A 12,079-nucleotide genomic window follows, 5' to 3' on the forward strand; every position below is an offset into this window, starting at 1 on the left:
GTGTCTCAGAAATATTATCTCTTAAGATTGTCAGCCTTAAGATACTGTCAGCCAATAGCAGATATTGTATTCAATTCCACACCTAAAAATATCAATCGCCATCCATCATTACAAAGTCCAAGTTGAGAAGTGGATAAAATGGATGTGTGTCTGGCTCATCTTCTGAGTCCTCTCCCAGCAGAGTCCAGTTTACCTGGAAGAAGATTCACATTGATTCACAAGATTCAGCAGGAATTCACATTGGTCAGTGGCCAGTTTTCTCCTTAAAACTCTCCAAACTGAAGGAGGGTTTCTGGAGTCTAGGAATACAGCGGGGAAAGCAAGCAAGAAATGGATGAGGCCTAGACAGGCTCATCACCTGCCTCTTGGTGGATGAAGATTTTAACCAGGTTTCCTTCTTAGGATGGGTTGATAGCAATAAAACTGGAAAGATCAAGGGAGATGTGGTAGAGTGTTGAATGAAAAGTTTGACTTGGGATGGACCTGAGATTTTTAAAAAAGTGAAAAGAAAGGAAGAAGGGAGGGGGAGAAAACAGAACATGGCAGCACCTTTAAGACTAACTGGTTTTTATTTTAGCATGAGCTTTCCACAAATCTTAATACAAATCTTAGGATGTGACCATGCTTCAAATAGAGTATACAGTTCTCTCGATTTGGAAAAAGTATAACAGGGCAATCAAAATAATCAAGGGAAAGGAGAAAGTCTCCTACATGGAAAACCTGTAAGATTTGGAGCTGCTTAATAAAAAAAAAAAAAAAAGGAAGGGGAGGCATTGTAGAGGTGCATAATATTTATGTTCTGGAGAAAGTAGAAAGTAGACCCCCCAGTGAGGTTGTCCAGAGAAGCTGAACGATGGAAATGCAGGACAAAGATGAGGAAGGGCTTTCTACACACAGATCAATAATGTGCAACTTGTGTTGGCTACCAACTCGTACAGCTTTGCAAGAAGACTGGGGAATGTCATCATAGAATTGGAAAAGACCCCAAGGGTCCTTCAGCCTCAACTACATTCTGCCATGCAGGAATACAGAAAGCTTTCCTGGCCATCCAGCCTCCAAAGAAGGAGATTTCCACCACACTCTTAGGCAGCGTATGCCACTGTTGGAATAGCTCTTACCTTCAGGATGTTCTAATGTTTATGTGAAATCTCTATCAATAGCTATTCTGAATACCAGATGGTTTTTAGGATGGTCAGTGAGGCAGGATGTTGTCCTACCCATACTGATGGAACTTCCCATGTCACCTTGTTGACCACTATGGAAAAAAGGACCTGACTAGAGAGGCTATCAGTCTGCTCCAGTTGGACAATGATCATTGTCCTCTACAGAAGCCATGCATAGGAGAGGATGTGGCCCTTAATCTGTACAAACTTCAGAGGCCAGAACTGAGCTAACAATCTGACCTTACAGTAGAAGAATCCAGTGGTTTATGTTCTAGTCTCTGGAGTAGCAGCAGAAAGATGGTTCCATCTTTTACATAACATCCCTTCAGATATTTAACAATAGCTATCATGTCACCTCTCAGCCTTCTCCATGCTAAACATATCCAGGACACCAAATTGGTACCCACAAGGCTTGGTTTCAAGACCTTTGATCATCTTGGTCATCCGTCTCTGGATATGTTCCAGCTTGTCCATATCCTCCTTGAATTGTGGTGCCCAGAGATGGACACAGTATTCCAGGTCTGACCAAGCAGAATAAAATGGCAGTAATATTTCCTTCGATGTGGATGCTATACTCCTGTTGATAGAACTGTATTAGCTCTTTTTGGCTGCTGCATCACACCACTGACACCACACTATCCCATCTTTTATTGCACCTTCACTGTACCACATCCAGTCCCACAATCACAGATTACAAGTGTACTGGGAAGGTAATATGCCACAGTTGTATCCTATTGTTATGTACTTTTAAAACATTTTTTTTACTGTTTAATTTTATAGTTGGGAGGGAGGGTTGGGTCGGGGTTTTGTGGGGCTTGTTGTTTTTATTATTGTATATTGTTTTTTCTTGTTACCCGCCTCGATCCTCAATCGGAAAAGGCAGGATATAAATAAATATTATTATTATTATTATTATTGTTATTGTTATTGTTATACACTACTGAACACAAAATGAAAGCTAGCCAAAGAACCATCTGCAGCTAAATGACCCAGATGTCTATCTGCTATAAACTGCACAGAAACCATGAATATCAAAAATAGCAAAGCCTTGGACCTTGACAAAATGAAGGCGAATATTTTTGTCTGGTGTCTCTACAGTTCCAAAATAAAGCATCTTTCCCTTTATATCCTAAGGAAAGTCACTGCATTTTTGTAGCCTGCCAGCATGATTTTACCATAATAATAGCATGCCAAACTTTCCTACACTAATCACCTGTTGATAGCCAATTTAGGCTCCTATTTTTAGGGATGACCAGCTTCCTTGCAGTTGATACAGTATATTTCCCAACAGGAGCATGTCTTACTCCCCCACCCCTTACCCATTTCTTATTTTGCAGCAACCTCTTTGGGTGTACTGAAAATCTGAGGCCACGTTGACTTCATGATTGTTTCTACCACCTTTTCCTCAAATTTTAATAATGGTGTAATGCACCAGTGGCAGAGCAATAAAAGTAGGCTCTTGGTATCTGCTGGGGTTTGGTTCCAGGGCCACCAAAATCTGTGGCTGCTCAAATGCCATTAAATACATCTCTGGCTTTTCTTCACAAATGAAGATTCAGGAAGGACTCATCCTGCACTTTCTACAAGCGCGTTGATGACTAAAAAGGCCAATCTGAGATAAACAAGTCTGGTTGCAGAAGGCACAGAAGAAAGTCTCCTTTGGTGATGTTTCCGGGTTGTGGTTCTTTCTGCGTTGTCATTTCTCTTCGAGACTCATTCGGCGTGAGCTTTCAAAAAAGGCTGCAGCATTGTGGATACTGTGTCTCCATGCCTCCCGGTGCCAGGCCAGGGCAGACCATTGTTGGTGATCAATTTGGCCGAGCCTGAGATGTTGTTTCAGGGAGTCCTTGCATCTCTTCTTTGGAGCGCCCCTCTTACGCTGTCCTGTGGCAAGTTCACCATAGAATACTATTTTTAGAAGGCGATGGTCCTTCATCCTAGAAATGTGTCCTGCCCAGCGCAGCTGCATCCTCAATAGCATGGCCTCAATGCTGGTGATCCCTGCTTGCTCAAGGACAGCAACATTTGTCACATAGTCAGTCCAGTGTATATTTAGAATTGTGCATAAACAGTGCTGGTGAAAGCGTTCAAGGAGTCGTAGGTGTTGGCAATAGGTGACCCATGTTTCAGACCCATAAAGGAGAATAGACAGTACAATGGCTCTATACACACTGATTTTTGTGCTTCACCTCAGATGTTTGTTACTCCAGACTCTTTTGTGAAGCCTTTGTGATCGAAAGTCTGTGATCGAAAACCTCTTTAGTGCCAACCGAGTAGTCCAAAACTCAGCTATTCAACATATGACACAACAACCGATGAAAAATGAATTGGACATAGCTCCCACTTTGGAAGAGATCCTTAAGGCCAGATGAAAAACGGCAAGGCTGCCGGGATTGATGGAATTCCACCTGAAGCTTGGAATCATGAAGGTCATATACTCCATGCTAAACTCCATGAGCTCCTTGTGAGTTGCTGGGAAAAAGTTGAACTGCCATCAGATCTCTGATGCAGTCATCATCACCCTGTATAAGAAAAAAGGAGCAAAATCCGATTGCTCAAACTGTCGAGGTATAACACTGCTCTCCATCGCGAGGAAAATCCTTGCAAGGATACTCCTGAACAGATTAGTAGCTGCCATTGCAGAAGAACTTCTCCCTGAAAGCCAATGTGGCTTTAGAACTAATAGGAGCACTACAGATATGGGATTTGCCCTTAGACAACTGCAAGAGAAAAGTAGAGAGCAGAACAAAGGACTCTGTGGCCTGGAACAGATGGGCCTTTGAGGCGCCCTCATCACGTGTGAGGGCTGTCTTGTGGGTGGAGCACCCACACTCCCAGTAGCCCTCACACGTGATGAGGGTGCCACAGCTGCAGCGCGCCCACCAGACGTGGCGCATACTGGTGACGTCGCAGCTGCGCCACCTCCAAACGGGGCAGAGCAGTTGCAATGTCACCATGACATTGCTGGTGCTTTAGGGCGCACAAGTGCACGGCAAAAAAGGAGCCGCTTCCCGGTGCTCCTTTTTTGTTCCGCAGGAGTGCTGTGCAATTTGGTTGCTGCAGCGCTCCTGCGGAGCAAAGAGAGGCACCGAGAACATGCCTCTTTCTCGCAGTTTGTACCCTGCCTAAGTAACATTTGTCGACCTCACCAAAGCCTTCGACACTGTGAGTAGAAAAGGTCTGTGGCAGATCCTGGAAAAACTTGGATGCCCCCCAAATTCCTCAAAATGATTATCCTGCTACATGAAGGCCAGCAAGGTCAAGTCAGATATGGCGACGCTCTCTTGGAGCCCTTTCTAATAACTAATGGGGTGAAACAAGGTTGTGTTCTCACTCCAACTCTATTTACAATCTTCTTCAGCATGATGCTCCAAAGGGCTATGGCAGATCTCAAAGAAGAAGACGGCATTTATATACGCTACTGTACTGATGGTAGCCTGTTTAACTTAAGCCGCCTGAGGGCCCGCACTAAGACTCTAAACTATCTGGTCCGTGAGCTGCTTTTTGCTGACGATGCTGCCCTCGTTGCCCATAAGGAAGCAGCTCTGCAGTGCCTAACATCCTGCTTTGCAACAGCTGCAGAGCTCTTTGGACTAGAAGTCAACCTGAAGAAAACGGAAGTTCTCTACCTGCCGGCACCTCGGGAAGAACACTACCATCCCCACATCACTGTAGGCACATCTGTGCTTAAGTTCGTCCAGCAGTTCACCTACCTGGGAAGCATCATCTCCTCAGATGCCATTAAATACAATGGCATGGTAAAATGGTGTCCCTTATACAAAATGGCTAAATCAAGGTTTGCTTTTTGGAATATGTATGTCAAACCATGATGGTTGAGTCAGTGGATAAGAAATCCATGGATATAGAGGTCTGAGTGTATATTTGATAGCTGGGGTGGATCATTTTTTTGATATAACCTTTTCTAGGCCTGATGGAGCTTCTGGCCAGATGGGAGAGGAAGAAGACTTTCTTTAACACCCAGCAGAGCGGCAAGACCAGAAGGTAGTCCAGCCCCACTAGTGGCCCGCTGGTAGGGATGAGTTGCTCCTGCCATTGTGGATCTACTGGATCTGCTGGCTTGGTGGGAGAGTGAAGAGATTCTCATTGCCACCCAGCCAGCAGAGACGGCTGACTTGGAAGGCAGCTCAGTCCCACCAGTGCACCAGGTGATGGCCCCCTCTGAGGTGTCACCCTGTGCAGTTTGTACCCCCCGCATCCCTCTTGTGATGCCACTGTAATGCACTGAAATCTATGGAGCATCTGTATTTGGGACCTGTTAGAGACCCTGTGTGGTGTAGTGGTTTTCAGATTGGACTAGGACTAGATTTGAATCCTGGCTCAGCCATGTAAATCTACTGGTGACCTTGTGCAAGTCACTCTCTCAGCCTCAGAGGATGGCAATGGCAATCCCCATCTGAAGTAACTTGCCAAGAAAACCCCATAATAGGGGTGCCATAAGTAAAAAATGACTTGAAGGCACACAGCAAGAACAACAATTGGTAGCACTATCATTGGTAGGTAGAGTGGCATATAACCTACACTGGGCTCTCCCCAGCCTCCACATTAAATGCTGCAGGCCATCAAATGAGATCTGGTGCCTTCAGGACAGGATTTAAAAATAAAACTTGAATTTAATAGCTTGTGGGATATTTTCCACCCAAATGAGAATTCCACTATTGAGAGAGGATAAGAAATCAAGTAAGCTAAATGGTTTCATATAAACATTTCTTATGTTTCCTGACCCCAGTGAAAATTCCAGTTCCCTTCCCAATCCCCAACAGGACCAGAGAAACTGAAAGCCAAAGAACCTATATTTATCAATGCCATACAATGCATCCAGGATGCAAAGTGCCACGTTCTGATATTGGAAGGGTACTTTTGTTTTGCTTTCCAGGGGTGATGACTCGTGAGCTGGCTGTGAGTCAGATCATTTGCACGATTGTTTGATAGGCCAAAAATAATGCATAATTGATAGCTTTGATTGTTGACGTAGAAGCAAAGTACAATTCTGTTTTCAATCCATAAGGAAGCACAACACCCGTGGTGCCTTTAATGCCTAGTTGATTTCAAGCTTGAACTTTTATAAGCAAGCCCTCCTGTTGGTGCACAAACTCATCAGTGGATGCAAGAGGTGTTGGTGTTTAAAACACTTAAGACTATGCACTTAAGAAAATCTGGATTCTTGATATGCATAAATTATGGAAATTACGTTCCAAAACACTGCAGGAATAATCCAGTTTGAGACTGCTTTTTAACTGCCCTGGTTCAATGCTAGGGAATTCTGGGAACTGTCATTTTGTGAGACATTTAGCCTTCTCTGTCAGAGAGCTCTGGTGCCACAATAAACTACAGTTCCCAGGATTCCCTAGCACCAAGCCAGGGCAGCTAAAGTGGTCTCAAACTGGATTATTGCTGTAGTGTGTTTTGGACCTGTGTTACTGTTCTTTTCATTTGCCACCAAGTTAACTTTGATTTCTATGAAAGACCTCCAAGACACTTTGTTATTAACAGCCCTGCTAAAGTTTTGCAAAGTCAGGGCAATCATGGCTTCCTTGACTGAGTTTTTCCTCCTGTAGTAAAGTCTTCCTCTTTTTTTATTACCTTCCATTTTACTAATGAAACTCAAAGGCTTTTCAGGATCTTATCTAGTTCCTTCATAGCTGCTTTTCCAGTCTTACCCTTTTTCTGATTTCTTGACTGCAAGCTTCATTTTGGTTAAGGATTGAGCCAGGCTATGGAGAATATTTAACTATTGCAATGGCTTCATTTCCTATTTTAAAGTTATGTAAAACACATACAACCACCAGTTTTGTTAAAAATATTTGCACAATTCTGATTATTATTTTTTTGCAAGCCACAAAGGAACAAGAAGCCAGACTGAACAAATAAGACTTGCCTCTACCTATCAAGAATCTATTGTGCCACCTCTCTGAACCTGCAAGGGATTGACACCTTCAGGCTCAGCTTCACATCATAACAAAGTCAAGAAACTGGATATGAATGCTGAGGTTTTCAGGGAGCTTAGTTCTCCTACATTAAATACTATGTTCTATGGATCTGAGATGTGTACACAGACTCATATACAGTCAGCTCTCCATATCCACAGATTCTTCATCCGCAGATTCGACTATCCATGGCTTGAATTTTTTTTTTAAAGATGTAAATTTAAACAAATCAAATCTTGATTTTGCTATTTTATATAGAGGACATTATTTTACTATGACACTGTATATAACGGGACTTGAGCATCCATGTATTTTGGTATCCACAGTCCTGGAAACAAACCCCAGCCGATACCAAGGGCCCACTGGAGTTACACTTTTGCAGAAATACCTGGGGCTGAAGGTGGTGTTGCCTTATGAGATAGTAGATATTTAAATTCATAATCCATTCCAGTGCTGCTTTCTCGTGTGTAAGTCTTTATAAATGTGGAAGGCTAGCACACTTCTTTAACCAGCTTCAAAACGGAGCTGAAGACCATCCTGTTCAGAGAAGCGTTCCCAGGCATTGCATAATTGTCGCTTGCTATTTGATGTTCTTTCGATGCCTGTTTTATCGAACCATTTCCTGTATTGCTATGTACTTTATATGTATTAGCCTACTAGCCCCACCACCTTTCCCTTCTCCTTTTATGTCATGTCTTTTTAGATTGTAAGCCTGAGGGCAGGGAACTGTCTAATTAAAAAGATTGTATGTACAGCGCTGTGTAAATTTACAGCGCTTTATAAATAAAGGTTAATAATAATAATAATAATAAAGCTGAAGAGGTATGGTGTTGTTGTTATAACACGCCATGATAATTTCACCTTCGGGCCACCATAAGTCAGAAATGACTTGAAAGTACATCACCACCGTCAGGGTAACCAGATGTCCTCATCGCAAAGGATGATAAGGCACTGCAAAATGGAGGACATTCAAGAAAATGGAGGACATGACCAACAAGCTAAATACTCCAATATAAGTGTAAATTCATGCTTCTTAGTCATACTCAAAATGGACGACATTTTGGAACTCTTCCTGCCTGGACAGAAGGCTGAAATATAGGGCGTGTCCTGGAAAAGGAGGACATCTGGCCACCCTGACAACAGACACTAGTCAATGCTCCTTAGGGAAGGAAGGATGAGAGTGAAAAACTGTTGGCCTTTTGTTCCACTAGGGGGCAGTCAAGGACAGTTCATAATGCTATCCGCTTAGGTGCCTAAAACATGGTGGGAACCATTCAGCTCTCCAGATGTTGTTGGATAGCACCCTTAGCCATGCTGGCTAGGGCTGCTGGGAGTTGCAGTCCAACAATATTTTGGATAGATGACCGATTCCTATTCCCAGTCTAGAAGCGATTCTTTCGGGTGGCTTCTTCCCTTTGGTGCACACTGGCTGAAGCCTACAACAGAACCCCGCCAGTTCTCTTTGGAAGGGCAGATTGTCACCTCTAGGATACGGTGGCATCACTAGCGTTCGTGCCACCCGGTGTGAGAACTCATGGTGTCACCCCTCCATTGACCTCCTCCCATACCACATGTGAAGTTTCTCTATGGCCCCATTCCACTCCTCTGAGCTGAGCTCCTTGAGACCACCACCACCACCACAACAACAACAACAATAATAATAATACAACTCGCTGCCACCATCCAATGATTTAACTTGTCACACCCCAACAATGCATTGGGACATTGTTGGCGTCTTCTCCTGGTAACCTGCAATCAGAACAGACACTAGCTGAGTTAAGGCCGTTAAAAGGAATGTAGAAAGAGGCAGAGTACTGAAGAAAAAGGTTTATCATGAAGTCAAGAACTTTAAAGAGTAAGTTATGGAGGGCAACAGATCCTTCAGGCACAAATTTGACAGATAAGTTACAAAATAACATTTCAGCCAAACATAGCTAAACCTGAATCCCTGACTAAAGGGCTAAAAGCCGAGACCTTGCTTCCTTTTGGCTTCTTACTCTCAAGTGCCTCAATGATCTTTCTCTGTCTCTCTCCAGCAGCTGTGGAGGGACTCCCATTTATCACACCACACCATACAGAATCCTTAGCAATATTTTTTGTACTAATGTTACTCATAAATCATAATTCTCACACAGACAAAAGGAAGCACTTTTTCACATAATACAGCCTATCAGATGCCTCAGGTAGCTAATAGGCAAGGAATAATCAGAGCTTGGAAAAGTTGTTTTTGCACTACAATTCACAGAACTCTGCCTGCTAGGGGAGTATGGGAGTTGCAGTCTAAAACACTAACCTTTCCCTGCTCTGGCCATAATAATGGCCTTGGCTTGTTTTTAATCTTTGCATCTGGGAAAAACAGATACAATGGGCCTTTGGTATCCACTGGGGTTTGGCTCCAGGACCTCCCTTGGATACCAAAGTCCATGGATGCTCAAGTCCCATTATATATAATGGAAAAGGTGTAATATGGGCACTCCTAGTTCTTCTGGTGACCAACCTGGCTGCCATGTTTTGTACTAGTTGGAGTTTCCAGATTAGGCACAAGGGTAGCCCCGTGTAGACATAAAACAACTAGCAAAATTAAGAATATACCTTTAAATTACAATATCATATGCATAGCCTAAATGTATTTGCATTTCTTCTTTGTGGTCTCTGCGAATCACACAAATGGGTTATTATGCACCTGCGCAGTAAGCTTGGGAACTTCTGGAATCGCTAGGCAAAGCTTTGTTTGCAACTTTTTGGTGGTAGCCACACCATACAGAATCCTTAGCAATGTTTTTTTGTACTCATGTTACCCATACATCATAATTTCTGTATATTATTGAATGTAATGGTAATAGTTGTGACACAAACAGTTTGTTTGTTGTTGTGTGCCACTAAGTTGTTTCTGACTCATGGTGACCCTAAAGGGTTTTTTCTTGGCAAGATGTCTCACATCATCTCTTCAGGTTTTTCAAGGGATGAAGGCAAATGGCACAGCCTGTTTCTGCCCAAAGGCCGTTGTTTGGGGAGCAGTGGTGTCACCCCTCTTTGGGTGTCATTTGGTGTGGACCTCATCCTCCTGCATTATCTAATGATGCCACTGGCTGACCAGCCTCTTTTTGAAGACGACTAGAGAAAGAGACACTGCCATCTTTTTAGGCAATTGGTTCCATTGCTGAATCGTTCTTTCTGCCAAGTAGCTCCTTCTAATGTTCAATTCAAAATGTACCCTCCTGTAATTTAAAACTATTAGACCTGGTTCTAACTGCTGGGGCAGCAGAGAACAAGCCTTCTCTCAGCGACAGTTCTTGAAGTATTTAAAGAGTGTACTCATGTCACTTCTGTATTCTCTTTACTATCCTGAAGAGGCCCAGTTCCCTTAACTTTGCCTTTTCTTCCCCTTTTTCTTTTTTGTTCTCCATATCTCTTATTATCCTTGTTGCCTTTCTCTGAACCTGCTTTTCTGTTATTGTTGTGTGCCTTCAAATGATTTCCGACTTATGGCGATTCTAAGGCAGCCCTATCATGGGGTTTTCTTGGCAAAATTTGCTCAGAGGAGCTTTTCCATTTCCTTCTGCTGAAGCTGAGAGCATGTGACTTGCCCAAGGTCACCCAGTGGTTTTCATGGATGAGCGGGGAATCGAACCCTGGTCTCCGGAGGCATAATCCAACACTCAAACCACTGCACCATACTGGCTCTTTGTCTTAAAATAAGGCTGAATGCAGTACTCCAGATGAGGCCTGACCAGCACAGAATACAATGGGACTATTAGCTCCCTTGGCTTGAAACTATGGAAACTATTGGAGACAGAATGAATATAATTGTAAAAAGGGCAGGGGACAAATCCCAAGTATTATATATCTCTGTGGATCATAATTGTATGAATCTTAGCAAAGAAAAGCAACTTTGCTGCAATTTCTGCTGCAATTAGTATCTGCTGAAAGATAAACCCAACAGCATTCAGAGGATCCTCCAGGGAATTTATTTAAGAGGGCTATCATTAATCTCAGTCTCTCATCTCTATAAAAATTATAAAAGAAAACCACAGGGCATAGACTTCACTAATGCATCTCCACATAGACAAAGATGATTTTGGCCAGGAAATCCCTGCGCAGCCGAAGGAATAACATTAACCTGAGCTGGTTTCATATATCTGTTAGGAAACACTTGAGTTTCAAACACTTCTCCCTGAACTCCTTCCCCCAAACCCCTCCCAGATCTCCTCCATTCTCTTCATCCTCCGAATTGGCTCTATTTTCAGCTGCCCTTTGCTGTTGTTAATTCAACTTCACTTTATGGCAACCCTGTGAATGAGAGACCTCCAAGTCTCCTTGGTATCAACAGCCCTGCTCAGATCTTGAAGTCTCAGGGCAGCCTGCCTTGATTTTTGTGAACGCAGTCTTCCTGCTGACTTCTACCTTGGTGTGCATTATTATCTCTTCTAATGAGTCATGTCTTCTAATGATATATCTAAAGTACGTCTCAGTTTAGTCATCTTTGTTTCAGGCTTGAGAGTTCAGGCTTGACTCCCTCGGGGGTACATTTGTTCGTCTTTTCGACAGCAAGAGACCTCTGCAAAAAAAAACCCCTCCAGCACTACATTTCAAATGAGTTGGTTCTTTTCCTATCAGCTTTCTTCAACTTGTACAACCATACATAGAAACTGGAGGTACAACGGCATGGACAATCCTGACTTTGGCATCCAATGATATATTGAATGCTGCCCTAACTAACCCCTTTATGGACAAGCCTCTAGGGAGTTTATCATACTAGGGAGATCCCGAATCAAAACGGGATGTAAGCTAGATTTAAATAAATTTAAAAAACCCCACAAATGTGTGAAGTTTATCAGACGACGTCACTGTTAAAGTGAAGTAATGCGAAGTTAAACAACGTAAAGCAGAGAAAACCAGCAGCTTTTTACTTTCGAAATTTCCTGAAAGTAAAAAGCTGCCATTTTTTCTCTGCTTTACGTTCAGTTTAAC

This window comes from Sceloporus occidentalis, unplaced genomic scaffold (genome assembly GCF_023333645.1).
Source record: "Sceloporus occidentalis isolate IW3139 unplaced genomic scaffold, rSceOcc1.0.p SCAF_2, whole genome shotgun sequence".
Classification (NCBI taxonomy): domain Eukaryota; kingdom Metazoa; phylum Chordata; class Lepidosauria; order Squamata; family Phrynosomatidae; genus Sceloporus; species Sceloporus occidentalis.